This window comes from Tachypleus tridentatus, unplaced genomic scaffold (assembly GCF_004210375.1).
Source record: "Tachypleus tridentatus isolate NWPU-2018 unplaced genomic scaffold, ASM421037v1 Hic_cluster_2, whole genome shotgun sequence".
Taxonomy (NCBI): Eukaryota; Metazoa; Arthropoda; class Merostomata; order Xiphosura; family Limulidae; genus Tachypleus; species Tachypleus tridentatus.
In genome coordinates, this window is record NW_027467782.1 from 5,897,814 (window position 1) to 5,914,177 (window position 16,364).

Consider the following 16,364-nt stretch of genomic DNA (forward strand, 5'->3'; position numbering starts at 1 on the left):
ACTGCTGCAGCCCTTGTCTGTCCTTCCTGCCGTTGAGGAGTCCAGGTTGGGGTCTTGGGGTTGGGTCGTTTTTTGTCAAGAACCTCACCCTCGATCTTGCCATCATTGATGACCCTACCAGAAACGCAAGCCTCCAGAGGACATCGCTCTCAGTATTACTTGCACGTGCATGCCCTCTCACCACGGCAAGGTGACGATCCGACTGGAGAGTTAACAGGAGTAATAGTTTAACGTTTTCCTATTTTCTGTCTTTCAGACCCTGGTAACCCAAACTATCATGTGATTATATTTATTGGAATTTTACTTTCTACACCAAATTATAAGGCAATGTGTTAAGAAATTAATGAGATATAACGTGAAAAACTTTGATTAAATTTTGCATCAGGAGATGTTATATTAAGTATTTAGCACAGATGATGATGTTTCAAAGAGCTCTGCCGATTTCAGAGGGTTAATGACAAGTATCTGTTAGTCTATATTCCATGTTGTTACTATAAATAAGCTATTGACCATGTTTTGAGAAGAAACAAAGATACGTAAAGTTCCGTTTTGAATAATATGGTTGTGATCTTATTCATTTCTTATTTGATGGGATTTGTTAACGTGTATTGATAAAAAAGTCTAATCAAATTAAATGTGAAAGTGAAGTGCGGCGAAAAAGAAGAATTAGATGTGTGACTTAAAGGAATGAAATAAAATTGCAGACCAAACTGGTAGCTATACCTTTATGTCCTAAACTGAACAAACAACGTAGCCAGGCTAATTGATGAATGAATATTTTCTTTAGAATTATTTATTGTCAATGTTACAAGTGTAGCTAGAAGTTTGACCACCAATTTTGATTTCATTCTGTTACGGCTAGAAAAGAAAGGTGTATAAAAAGTAACTTTCCAGTCTTATATTTGTCATCACTCAATACGTTTTTTCGTTGAATACCAGTCTCATGAATTGAGCTATGTGATGAGAAACAAATAATTCTGTGAAAACCTCTTTACATTTGAAGTGTAATACTTTAAAAGTTACGTGTTAAGTGCTGAAAGGACAAATTAAGTTGAAAGTAGAAGAAATTATATTAAATTTATCACTTTACAATCAACAAATATATTCACATAATATAATCAACGCTTCTTTCACATGAAATGATAAGATTTCAGGGCTAACTGAAATTTCTTCTTAGTGCAATTATAAATTTATTAAAAGTTGAAACATCATCTTGATTAGTTGGAATGAAGTCAAATATTTAGTGTACGTCAGTATGAAATAAAAATTAACAAATTTTCTCTAACATTTTATAGCTTTGATCTATCTTCGTTTGAAATGCATATGAGAAAAATCCAAATATTGGCTACGTCTTTTGTTATTAATTAAAAACTAATAAGTAGCAGTTTGTGTATTAGCTATTTGTTAGTTAGTTGTAGAGCCTTCAGTGTGGTTACGTCATATCCCTCCACTATATAAATGCTATATAAAAACTTGAAGAATTCTTTTTACACAGTCAACTAACTTACAGCTGATTTTAACGTCTTTTACTCTATCGCAGCTCAACGAACATGAAGACAGTTGTAAGTGTTCTACAGTTTATTCTATAAGTTAATTATATGCCAAACTGCAACACAACTCATCAGAAAGAAAAAACTGTATTTGTTGCACGGTATAATTTCAATATCAGAAGTGACAGCCCTCTACGTAGAATAATGTGAGATAATTTGACTAAAATTAAATCTTATGATACGAGACCTGATCGGATATTGTTAGTGAAATATACGTTTGATAACAATATTTTTTGAAAGGTATTCAAATTTAGTATAAAAGAATTCCCAGTAAAACAGCACTGTGATAAATGTTCTCATCATGTAAAACAACAAACAGGAGGAATTATGTTGAATTTCCCACCAAGCTTCTCGAGTGATATCTGTCACAACACCAGTATAATAACACTAATGTTGACTATATTCATCAAGTTAATCAACATTTGTAATTTCAATAACAATTATTAATATAAATTAGGCCAAACGATTTCGACGAAAAAAGAATAATGCCATTTATTTTACAATAATCTGTTCTATCTAAGAACATTTCACAATGAAATCATAAAGCTTTACGGGGAAAATGTTATTCGATAGGCTAATTTATATTGTAATAATTTGTGTGTCTGTTTTTCTTTGTTCCACACAATTTCCTCAAGGACCAAGCGAGTAGGTTGTTTGTTTTTAATGGTAATAGTTTTATAAAAGATATAATTTTGATATTTATTTTTATTACAGATTTTCGTTCTTCTTTTGATGACTACGGTCTTCACTACAGGAAGTTTCGCTAAAAATGGAAATAGCAAAAACATCCGAAACATTTACGATGGTTTCGGTGATCCAAGAAACACAGCGAGAGGAAGGGGAGTTATTGACCTACCTGGCTTTGACGTCGATCCAGGTTTTGGAAGACGTAATGGAAATGGAAAAGGCAACAAAAAAGTTGAGAAGAGACGCCATCAGAGACTTAGGCTTAGAACTTCATTCCAAGTTTGGCTTAAAAAGTGGTGGATAGTGGGTTGAGAAACGGAAGCTAACCGAGGTAAGTATTATTGAATATTTCAAACTTTAAATGTGAAAATATTGCAAAGTTCCACTTTTCTCGTAAGAAGTGTAAATAATTTAACCTTCCAGCCATGCTGCTCGACAAGCAATCTGAAGAAACAAACTTGAACCTGTTTTAACTTATGTTGATGCCCCCCAGTTGGTACAGTGGCAAGTCTATGGATTTAAAACGCTGAAATCAGCGTTTCAATTCCCCTCGGTGGACTCAGCAGACAGATCGATGTGGCTTTGCTATAAGTTTGTTTGTTTGATTTTTGAGTTTCGCACAAATCTACTCGAGGGCTATCTGTGCTAGCCGTTCCTAATTTAATAGTGTAAGACTAGAGGGAAGGCAGCTAGTTATCACCACCCACCGCCAACTCTTGGGCTACTCTTTTACCAACGAATAGTGGGATTGACCGTCACATTATAAAGTCCCCCCGTCTGAAAGGGCGCGCATGTTAGGCGCGACAGGGATGCAAACCCGCGACTTTCAGATTACGAGTCGCACGCCTTAACACGCTTGGCCATGCCGGGCCGGCTTTGCTCTAAGAAAAACACACACACACTAATGTTAATTGCATGGCATGACCAGCTGGTTAAGATGCTCGACACGTGATATGAAAATCACGGGTTCGAATTTCCGTCACGCCAAATTATTCTCGCTTTTTCAACCATGGAGCGTTATAATGTTACTCTCAATCCCACTATTCGTTTGTTCAAAAGTAGCCTAAGAATTGGCAGTGGGTAGTGGTGACTAGCTTCCATACATTGATAAATTTGGGATGGGTAGCGCAGATAGCTCTCGTGTAGCTTTTTGTGAAATTAAAAAAAAGCAAAGAAACCAATTCAGTAATACAAAATTAAAAAGAGGTAAAATGATGAGGCAGTTCACAATATTTGAACAGAAACTTATTGACTGACCGACATTTACCCCCACGTGGCAGAGAGGTAAGTCAGCGGTTTTACACCAGTGGAAACCGGAATTTGGTACTTGTTGTGCGTATGCGTAATGTATAAGAACTCAAAATTAATACACATTAAACAATATGTTAAGTATGCAATGAGAATCATAAAGGTGTTAGCACACGTGTTCTTTTAGTGCAAAGCTACACAGTGGTTTATTGCAATTCATCCACCGTATATAAACTAGTACCGGTTATTAGCGTTTTAAGTCCCTAAAATCATCGAAAAGTCGTTGAGAGAAGAGAGAGAACTATTGTATTTGTGCAGCATAAGTAATTCTCACGTTTAATAAAACGGTAAAAATGAAATATTGTAACCTCTACTTCACAATTAGCTCTAAATAAATAGGAGTATATTACTTAAGGGAATTGGGTTTATGATATATAATTAATAAATAAATAATTTTAACTTAAAAACAAATTAATCAAAATACGTTTAATTTATTTTTGTTTTGGCTTGTTTTCTTAAGTTAAAATTAATTATATAATTAGTCAGTGATTTGGATTTGCTGTTTTTAACGCAATCCTTTCTTATGATTTTTGGGTTCGAATCCCCGTCCCATCAAACATGTTTCTCCTTTTAACCATTGAAGCGTTATATTGTGAGGGTCATCCCAATAATCGTTGGTAAAAGAGTAGCCCAAGAATTGGCGGTGGGTGGTGATGACTAGCTGTCTTCCCTCTAGTCTTACACTGCTAAATTAGGGACTTCTAGCGCAGATAATCCTCGAGTAGTTTTGCGCGAAACTCAAAACTATCCAAACCAAACCTTCATATTTTAGTTAATTATTTTCACCAATATATATATATATATATAAGTATAATGAAAACTATTTCACAAATAATTCAATACACCGGTATGTCTGTGAATTCACAGCTCTAGAATCTGGGTTTCGATTGTGGTGGGCTGAGACCAGATGTCCCATTGTGGAGCTTTGTGCTTAGTTAGAAACAAGCAAACATATATGATATAATTCATATTTTTCTTGATACATAAACTTCTCCAATCCCTTAAAATCATTAAAGTTAATTAAATATCTTACTTATGACAACATTGACACATTTTGTGGTTTTAATTCAATTTGTATGAAACTTTAAAAGTACTTTTTATTCTTTATCACTTCTTAGGATCTTGATTCTCACTGAAAGAAAAGATGTTTTGAAATCTTACCTTCATTTAATTAACAATTCGCAAATTAAGTAGTGTACAAAAAATATATATATTTGAAATTAATTACAATAAAGTGAATTTTGAAATGAAAAACTTTGTATTGAATAGCAAATAAAGTGTAATTTGTACCTAAAATAAATATTTTTTTCTGTCTGTTCCTCCTCCACCAGAAACACATTGCGATACCGAATCAAGTGTTTGCTTCGGTTAGTTTTTGCGATCTTACTCACAAATATTTGAACGTTAATATTATATTATAAAGATATTGAGAGGAAAAAGAAAGTCAAACGTGTTACCAGTCGAATGGGCTGTAAATACTTATACAGTAAATAGTATAAACCATTAAAATTTGTATTTGTAAGTAATTTAAAATTACACAACTATATTTCTGTAATTAATATAAACTATACAAGTATGTCTCTTTGAACGGTTAAACTACAAAATTGTGTTTCTTTAAATACTGTAAACTACACAACTGAGTATGTGTGCTGAATATAAATTATCACAAGATTAGAGTGAATTAATCTATGAGACCTTTTCCCTCATTTATATCTACTATATTTTTGTGCGATAGAAAAGAGCGGGAAATTTAAACACAAGAAATATATTTATTTTATATTTTCTAACTGCACATTTTATTATTGTATGTTTTGTTTTGGTGGAAATTGTGTTCAAATATACCTATTTGCAGCAGTTCCTGTAGTAACAGTATAGAAACTAACAATTTATAAAATATGTTTATGGTTTTTTGACATCTGGGAAAATTTAATATGGATTTAGTTCACATCTGTGCTGAAAAGTTAGTATGAGTTTGAATCGGTCAACTACTTAAGGTGAAGTATGTTTACAGAGAGTTTTACACAAGACTGATGATATATTTTAGATATATTATATGCATGTAGATTTTTTGGAATAATTTCTACATTATGATGGCAATTTGTTTTAATTGTCAATAAAGAAAACTTATGTTGGTTAATATTAAATATGTAAACTGTGCCGATATATATACTTACAGTTCTTTGTATGTTTAATTTTCGCACAAAGCTACACGAAGGCTATCTGCGCTAGCCGTCCCTAATTTAGCGGTATAAGACAAGAAGAAAGGCAGCTAGTCATCACTACCCAATGCCAACTCTTAGGCTACTCTTTTACTAACGAATAGTGGGATTCACCGTCACATATTAACGTACGGCTAAAAGGGCGAGCATGTTTGGTGCGACCGGAATTCGAACCCATATATACATTTATAATGAATTATAATAAACTGGATTTAGTGATAACTCCGCATGCAGTTGTGATTAAGCAAAGAGAAAACTTTACGGATCTATATCTTGAAATACATGACAAACGTATGATGTTGACATAATAAGACCTTTCCACATGGCTGTACAACGATTTTTGTGTTTGGAGCTGAACAAACATCGGTTGAAGTCATGCATTGCTTGATGTAGTTCTCTGTTTTGTTTAACGCAATTTATTTAAATCTATTCTTCACAAAACGGGATTTGATATATTTATAATTTTGAGTACTTGAGAAAAAAACAACTTGTAACACTGATCTACCTAACTTCTTTGATGCGTTTTCAATCAACCAGTGTTGTTTGAAATCATTGCTTACCAATTATGTTTAACAGCATTTTTGAAACCATATTTATAACAACGTGTTAAATATTGAACAAAAATATTTCATCAGTATACGGGGATAAAATACAAAAAGCCTACATAGTTTTATTATACGAACATTACAGCTCGAGACCGTAAATAATACCACAATGATTGGTCATCACCTGCTGTTATTTTAATAACTAACCAAAAATGCTCAGTAATTTGTATTGTAAGCTATTTGAATAAAGAACGTTTTGGTATACATACTGAAGATAATAGCATTCTTATATCACAGAAATATCTGATTTCAAATGTTTAAAACTGATTACCGAACTAATATATTACGTAAATAACATTTCTGTGTAAGGGAAAAAAAAAATTATTTTTTATAAGTCTTGGAATTTTGATGATCAACATAAGTATAGAATAAAGTTAACAAAATTAGAAAATAACCAGGCACACCTGTATATAGTTTTTGTTTTACATTAAGCACAAAGCTACACAATGTGCTATCTGAGCTCTCCCCAACACAGGTCTCGGAACCCGGTTTTAAGCGTTGTAAGTCGGCAGACATATCGCTAAGCCACTGGGGAGCCACATTTATATATCTTTAATTATTATTTCTCCAGACATTTCTAATATTGTGCAAATTTTTCGCATATCATATTCAATACTTATTTGTTGTTTATTTTATGTTTTTTCTCTTTAGCAATAACCAAACAATCTGTTTATTGAAAATCACACGTAAAAATTTATCTACTCACACAATTTGATATGCACACGTAAATAATCTGTGTGTTCATACGGATTTATATACATGCGTAAATATTGTATCTAGTCACACTGATTGATTTTCACACGCAGACATCCCGTCTATCACACAATTTGATATTCACACTCATAAGTAGCCATTAACAACTCCGAATGTTAAAATTAATGATAAGTTGTAGAATCTTCATTTAAACGCTAAAACATTCTTTACCGTTAAAACACGAGTAGATGCCAATGACCACATCAGCGATCGGAACCTGATACTTGTTCTAGACACAAATAAGTACATTTTGTGCTAACTGATTTTATAGAAGGCCACTTTTTGTTTTTCACTAACTCAGGAATCTTTTTGACTAACAACAGTTAACAAATAATAACTTTTGCTTTTGGTTATAGTGGTCTGCACTCTAGAAAGTTACGCTAAGAACGGAAATAACGATACACACCGGAACATCCACGATGGTTGCAGTGATCTCGGAAACAAAAGGGGATGTGCGAACGGTAATGACAGATATGGGAGTAACGGTGATCCAAATTTTCATAAAAGTAATAGAAATAAAGGAGACAATAAGAAACGGTTAGGAAGAGTCACTGTGATGAGGGAAATAATAAATAAATCTAAGTAAGGGTTTCTTTTCTCCCTTAATGCGATGATATTATTGGGCCACGCACTCACGTGACATTAACAGATCAATGTTAATACTTAAACAACCAATCCTCAAAATACGTTATGGGATATGATGTGTGACTGGCGACTGAAGAAGCTTTCTTTCATAATACTATTTTTTACTTTATACTGTGGCATCTAACGACCTATTTTCATTTTAACAAATGAAAGCAGTGACCGTCTGATTAATTAAAGTTTGCTACTAATCTTTACAACCATCTACAGTCAGAAATCATTATTAGACGTAATTTTATAATAATCTTAAATTAAAATCTCCTTAGTCAACAGGCACATACACAAAACAATCTTTTTCTTTCCTTTTATACTGTTTCAGTAAAACTAGATGGCGCTATATTCAATAACCTTTTTTTTTTATATAGGAAACTTCCATTTATCAAATGAAATCATGGTTTCAGAACATTAAAAAAAATAAAACTTAAATTTATAGATTTTTCTATGTTTGGCAATTCGAGTCCCAACATATAGTATTTTTCTTGACCTATTTTAATCGTTTCCTTTTCAATAAGTAACTAAAACAGTATGGAAGAAAAAGGACATTGGCCATACTTTACCTTAGCACTTCCATATTTTCTGCATGGTTACAGTTTTACTGTGATGCAGTAAGTAAAGTTAGTAACATTTATCAAAACTCTTAAAAGCACAAACGGTTTTGCTATATTCACAAACTTCTGATCTGATGAACCAAAGATGATCAGAATTAGATAATAAATCTAGGGATTAATACAGAATAAGATTTCTACTTATTAACAGGCCAAATATAAACAATATCCCATAAGATCTAGGTTACGTTGAAACAAGATATCAAGCTAATAATGTAGTGTAATTATAAAAAAGAGAATAAAATAAAAAAACTGATAAACATTATAACATTCATTTACAGTTAACATGAGACGTTATTGTTAGACCTATTACATTGTTAACCGTTGCACTTTTTTATTAGTTTGCAGAGATTTTCAAGAAGTTGAAGAGTTTATCATAATAGTATTACAACTACACGATATATGTGTAATATCTATTGATGAATGCGTGTTTCTTTACAGATCGGCTTGTATACGGCAAATATAGTTTGCGGAATACTATTTACGATCTCCATTTCATACAATATAACTTATAGACATTATAAATTAAATATACTACCGACATTATAATTAAAAAAAAATAACCTTAAAAAAGAATGGAAGATACCACACGAAGCACATACCAATGACTCGGAAACATGATAGTAAAGTATATCAAACATTTGCATTGATTTCAAAACTATCTAGACATTCTTAAATAGCTTTTAATTGAAAATATAATATGGATAAAGGAACTTATTTAACGAGAACATGAGAGGTTACTCTTACATTCTATACCAACTGGGAAGAAACTGTAATGACATAAGTGCCTGTCAATAGAGAATAGCGATCGGTAAGTTTATTTATCTTCAGTTGTATGTGTTCTTTTATTTTAGCAAAGCCACATCGGGCTATCTGTTTGAGGCTTCCATATATTCAGTTGTCTCTACTGTGTAACATAGAACATTAAGTAAATATGAAATTATTATTGGAACTACCGTGTAACGTATAATCTAAGTAAAATGAGAACTTTACACATCATGTAGTTATAAATAAACTCAGAGTGAAAGTTTCACAAAACATAACATAATTTTATGTTATGTTACGAGAGTTTCGTAACTCACAGCTATGGCCTTCGGTATGATTGCTTCATATCCCCACATTATGTAAATACGAAAAGTTGAAGAATGCTTTTAATATAACAGTTTAACTTACAGCTGCTATCAACGTCTTTTACCTTATCGCTATCTAATGAGGACAGTGGAAAGTGTTCTACAGTTTATTCTATAAGTTAATTATCGGTAAAACTGTAACACAACTCACCGGAGACAAATAGTTGTATTTTTTGCATGGTATCATTTCGATATAAAAAGTAGCACTTCTCTATGCAGAATAATATGAGAGAATTAGACAAAAATTAATTACTGATCAAATTTCGGGACATTGTAGTTGAGATATAAATAGACAACGTAATTCTTAAAAAGGTATTTATAAAGAGTATGAAAGAATTCCCAGTAAAACAGCACTGTGATAAATGTTCTCATCATATAAAACAACAAACAGGGGAATTATGTTGAATTTCCCACCATGCTTTTCGAATGGTATCTGTCACAACACCAGTAAAATAACGTTTATGTTGACTAGATTCACTAGCTTATTCAATCTTTTGTAATTTCAAATACAATTATTAATACAAGTTAGGCTAAACGATTTAGACTATAGAAGAATAATGCCATTTATTTTATAGTAATCTTTTCTACACAAGAACATTTTAACATAAAATCTTAAAGCTTTATGGGGAAATTGTTATACGATAGGCTAAGTTACATTCTACTAGTTTGTGTTTGTGTCTGTAAAATAACTATGGATCTATACAACTTTCTCACAGAGTAACTAGTTTGTGTTTTATTGGTCATAGTTTCATGAGGAAAATGATTTTTATTTTTTCAGGTTTTCTTTCTACTTTTCATTATTATCGTCTACACTGTCGGAAGTTACGCTATAAACGAAATAATCGAAAACATCCACAATGGTTATGGTGGTCATGGAGATAAAAAGTGAAATAGGAGCGCTGTCGATAGAGACAGGAATAAAAGTGGTTTCACCAGTAAACCAGGTTTTGTAATAGGTAGTGGAAATGGAAAATACAAAAAGAATGTGTTTGGAAAAGACCCATACTTTGGCTTGGGTTTTGACAGTGGCCTTAACTTAAGAGATGGGTTGGAAAGAAGAACACGAACAGCAAGACAATCAGAAATGCAATTCGGAACTAATCGAAGAGGAAGAAGATTGGATAGTGAACTAAGAAGAAATGAAATTTTTATTTGGATGCATAAAATCACACTGCTGGATGATAATTGGTAAGAGGTCAATTAATTTCGATGTTGAAGTTCATAAAAATATGTGAGTATATCAAAATTTAAATACCAAAGCGTTTGGAATAAAGTTAATCAATTTAACCATTTAACATTAAACTCGACTTGTGAGTCTGTAGATCGCCTGTTCAAATTCCTATCGAATCAAACGTGCTTGCACTTTCACTGGTCAGAGTGTAGACCAAAATTCTTGACTTATGTAATATTTCTTTTATTAATGTGAATATTGTTTCACATGATATAAAAATGCATAGTATGCTCTTTTAATAACTGTCATACAATATCGTCAGTGGTTTGTTAATTTTTTGGAAGAATCTGCTTTGTTAACTTTAATGTTTTTAAAAGTTCTGAATATTAAAAAAAATGCTTCTCTATTAAGGTTAAAAAAAGTAAATTGTTTTCTAATTAATGTGTAATGTCTGTGAGCTTAAAATTTCTACACATTAAAAAATTATTAGTTCTGAAATGAGAAACATAAGGGCCTCAGGCCAAGTTGTTTTCTTAAAGTAAAGCTACACATTGGGGTATGAGAAATTTGTAATTGCATAGAACCGAGTCCAGATATTAGTGATTAAATTCACTCAAGTCATTGCTAACTCGTTGGAAAATGAGAAAGGACTGTTGTATTTGTACAGAATAAGAAATTTTTAGTTTTATTAAAGGGTGACATTGGAACTTCTACTTTACATGTAACTGTGAAGAAAGAGGTTGAAATACATAAGTGGAATAGCCTGTGTGATACGTTACTTCTTACACAGAGATTTATATGTCAGTCTATTATATAAACATTTTATGTAAATTGAACATAAATAAATAGAAAAATTACGTATATATATATTAATAATAAAATAATAATAATACAGTTAATAAAATAACTTACTTTTAACAACATCGACAATTCTGTGGTTTTAATTCAATTGATATGAAAGTTCTTATACGTTTTCTTTTTTCACTGCTTTTTAGGATCCGGATTCTCGCTGATAGAAATGATATTCTGAAGTCTTACCTTTATTCAAATAACACCAGAAGGTTATATAGTACAAGAAAAATATATTCTTGAACTTATTGTACACTGAATATTGAAATAAAAAATTGTATTGAAATTTAGTTTCATTATTTCGTGGTTATAGAAAACACAAAACAATAAACTGAATCAAGTAAGAAATAAAGTGTAATTTATACTTAAAAGAAAACTTTCGTTAATCTCTCTGTGTATTTCTCCTGTTCCAGGAACATTTTTCGAAACATATTGAAATGCTTGCTTAAGTTAGTTTATGTAAAAGATATTTCGAGTGTTGACAATTCGAAGAAGAAATGTTCTAGAAGAACTATTACCACGTGGTGAAATGTTTGACCCTGATATTCATCTTTTATCTGTACTCACATTTTTGTTATCGATATTTAATCTATAAGCCAGCTAATAGCGTCAACTAATTACAGTCTAAACCAAACGCTAAACGAGCAGCGGAGACTTTCTCAACATGTTTTATAGAATCATTGTTGTTCTATAATCATCATTGTTTTATGCACGTGAGTACTGAAACTTCACTGTAACCTGTATCACTCTTCTTATAATTAAGCAAAATATTACGAGGCTTCTAAAATATTTGTTTAAAAAATTAATGTTTCTCTATTAGTGACCTTGTCTTCTACCAGGTTGTAAGGAAGTATTATTTTTGTTACACGTTTTCTTTCATATAAACGTTCATTAGGGCCTGGCATGGCCTAGTGCGTTAAGGCGTGCGCTTCGTAATCTGAGGGTCGCGGGTTCGCGCCCGAGTCGCGCCAAACATGCTCACCCTCCCAGCCGTGGGGGCGTTATAATGTGACGGTCAATCCCACTATTCGTTGGTAAAAGAGTAGCCCAAGAGTTGGCGGTGGGTGGTGATGACTAGCTGCCTTCCCTCTAGTCTTACACTACTAAATTAGGGACGGCTAGCACAGATAGCCCTCGAGTAGCTTTGTGCGAAATTCCAAAGAAAAAAAAATAAACGTTCATTAGTTTATTGCAATAATATAAAATGAACTAAAACACTGCTAGGAACAAAGTCTATGAACGGTACAACTATACATTAATTGTTCCAAAAGAAGCGTGAAAGGTGTTCTACACAATTTTAACATATGTATCTGGTACTACTGGTTATGCGGTACGTTCGAAATTCTTGTATCATACAAAGTAATAAACACTGGATAAAGAAACAATGGCTTCATAGAGTCAACTGATACCAAGCTAATACATTTAAAAAAAAGAAAGACTACAACATATAGTTTTGAAAATAAAAGACGAGTATTTCCAAAAAATTCTTGATGAATAAAGATATAAATTCATTTGTTATCAATGTTATTTTCTTTCATCAGTTTATATTTTTCTTCAGAAACATTATAATAAAAAGTATTCATTGTGATAAAGGAAATAATAAATTAAACTAAGTTAGAGTTTGTTACCAATTTGTAAACAATTTCTTTGTGATAGAAAAAAAATGAATATTAATTTCGAAGTCTGCGTATCTTATGGAAAATCTATTTGTAAAAGCAAAATAACTTGTATGGAATTTAAGTTATTAGGTCAAAGTAATATTGCAAAAGATCTCAGGAACAGTATTCAAAACTCCTTATGCAATGATATTATTGGGTCACATTATCACGTGACACTAACAGATGAATTTTGTTAGGTAATTAACCAATTCCCCAAGTTCTTTTACGGGATATGAAGTAAGATTAATTAGAGTAAAAGCTCTCTTTCATAATACAGCTTTTTTATTGGATACTATAACATCTAACAACCTATTTTTATTTCAACAAATGAAAGCAGCGGTTGTCAGTCTAATAAAGTTCACAATAGATGCTTTACTACATCTACAGTCAGAAACCATTATTAGATGTGATTTTATCATAATTTTAATTTAAAATCTCATTAATCGACAGGCACATACTGTTTGAGTAAAACTATATGACGCTATATTCCAGAAAATTTTTGATAGGAAACTTACATTTATCAAATTAAATCATGGTTTCAGATTATTTATCTATTGATTCATTGATCTATTTTCATCGTTTCCTTTTTATTAGTTATTTGAAACAGTATGGAGGAACGAAATCACTGGCTTTACTTTACGTAACATTTCCAGGTTTTCTGCATTTTTAATGTTTTATTGTGATATAGGAAAACAATATGACATTTTATTGTCGAGTTTAATAAGATTCATCAAAACTGTTAAAAGTATAGCAGTTTGTTATATTCAGTAGCTTCTGATCTTATCAACCAATGGGGATCAGAATTTGATAATTAATTGAGTGACTAATATAGGTAATTGAAAATAACTTTTATACTTGTTATCAGTCATAATGTCGACAATTTCCCATAAAGTTTAGGTTGTTTCCAAACAAGATATCAAACTTATAATGTTGAATAATCATGATGAAAAAGTGAATAAAACGAAAAACTGATAAACATAATAACATAGATTTACACTTCACATGAGACATTAATGTTTGACCTATTACATTGTAAACCGTTACATATTCCAAATAGTTCTTTAAAGATTTTGAACAAGTAGAAGTGTTCATCATAATATTATTACAACCACACTCTAAGCAAGTTTCTATATATACAGTCTTATATACGGCAAACATAGTTTGCGGAATGCTATTTAAGTTAGCTATTTAATACAACATACATTATACATATTATAAATTAAATATATTACAGACATTATAATCAATAAAGTTACTGAAAGTAACTTTAAAAAAAATTGAAACATGTATTAGAAGAACACACCTATGCTCAGTAACATGATAGTAAAGTATATAAAACACTTGAATTGATTTGAGATTTATTTATACATTCTTCAAGAGCTGTTAATTGAAAAAATAAAGTGGGTAAAGGAACTTATTTCATGAGAACATGAGTTGTTAGGCATACATGAAGTGCCAACTGAGAAAACATTGTTACGATACAAGTATGTGTCTGTAGAAAATAGCGTTCGGTAAGTTTATTTATATTCAGTTGCATGTGAGTTTTCACGATGGCAAAGTCACATCGAGCTATCTGCTGAGTCCACCACTGGATCAGTTGTCTTAATTGTGAAACATAAAACATTAAGTAAATAAGAAATAATTATTGGACGCACCATAGAGTTTGTTTTGTTTGCAAGACTAACTAACGTGTGTCTTAATTCACGTTTCTTATATAGTCGTACAATATCTCTGAACTTTCTGTACTGGGATAAAATGTATCTGAATATTCTTTACTGGTACAAAATTCAACTGTTTCTGAACTGCGGTGTACGGTATCTATACGTACTGTAACAGCACATAACCTGACTGGACTTCAATTTCCATACTGGGATAAAATCTATCAGAGATTTAATCAATGATACAGTCTCTCTGAACCTTTTTCTATACTGTAACACAAAACGCTATAATTCTAAGATAGTTTCTCTTCTTGAAGGGCAAGCAAAGAGCAACAATATTTAATTGAAACATTTATGACATAAAACCGTACTTGTAAAAAACGTAAGGTAATTTTCTAGAACACTTGTGATGTAACAAAGCATTTGCAATTAACGTATAGTTATTTACTAAAACACTTTTGAAATAAACGTGTTTTGCTTTTATATGTGATGAAACAAAATAATGTTTATCATTGTTATTAAATACTTGTCTTGATTTTTGTAAAAAAATTCCGCAATTTTGATTTTCTGTCTTATTTTTACTGCACTTCCTTGTTGCCTTACGTTTGAATTTCAGGTATTTTGCTAATACCGCATGTAAGTGCTAATTGTTTACTTCGGCTGTATTTTCATAACATATTCCTCAGTTCAGGTTCAAAGCAAGTTTGTTTGTTTTTGAATTTCGCGCAAAGCTACATAAGGACTATCTGCGCTAGCCGTCCCTAATTTTGCAGTTTAAGACTGGAGAGACGGCAGGCAGTCATCACCACCCACCGCCAACTCTTGGGCGATTCTTTTACCAGCGAATAATGGAGTTGACCGAAAATTATAACGCCATCACGGCCGAAAGTGCGAGCATGTTTGGTGCGACCATAATTCAACCTGCGACCCTTAGATTACGAGTCGAACGCTTCAACCCACCTGGCCATGCCGAGCCTTCTAAGAACGTATATTATCACAAGCCAATTTGTACAGATTTCTGCACAGCGCGTTTTAACAAGTGAATGTGGATAGATTAACAACAACAAGTTACACACTATGTAGCCCTTAAGTAAAAAAAAAAAAAGGTCAATACGTTTCCAGTCAAAAAATGTCACAACTGAACCAGAAAACCTGTTCTAAATGTAGATAAACATCTCGAATAGACCTCACTGCACGTGTATTCTATACAATTTATTGAAGACAGCTAGAGTTCGATGTATTATTGACGTGATTTGATATTCCAGTTGTTTAGAGAAGTATTACGAATCTCCAGTTGAAATATACATACAACGTAGTTTATTTGTTCTAATACTATTCTTTAATGTGTACCTTTAACAAAACAACATGAAAAACAAAGTGGCAAGTTTATTTTATAATATGTATATGATATGTTTTTTCTCAGCTGCAGCACAGCGGCTTATAAAACGGCTCAAAGTTATTATTATTTTATTAATATTTTAAGTACGAACTTCTAACTCATATCTTCATCACCTCTTGATCGAGTTGAG

The 16,364-nt window shown here is 31.9% G+C and overlaps 1 long non-coding RNA gene across 2 annotated transcripts; it reads left to right on the forward strand.

The window, feature by feature from the left end:
- Positions 1–1,202: 1,202 nt before the first annotated feature.
- On the forward strand, positions 1,203–4,836 carry LOC143243102 (uncharacterized). 2 transcript variants are annotated; one of them, XR_013023888.1, is made up of 3 exons: positions 1,203–1,562; positions 2,305–2,568; positions 4,664–4,836. It is a non-coding gene; the product is annotated as an uncharacterized LOC143243102 (long non-coding RNA). The 2 variants fall into 2 exon arrangements; XR_013023887.1 differs by having other exon boundaries at positions 1,205–1,562; positions 2,265–2,568.
- The last annotated feature ends 11,528 nt before the right edge of the window (positions 4,837–16,364 follow it).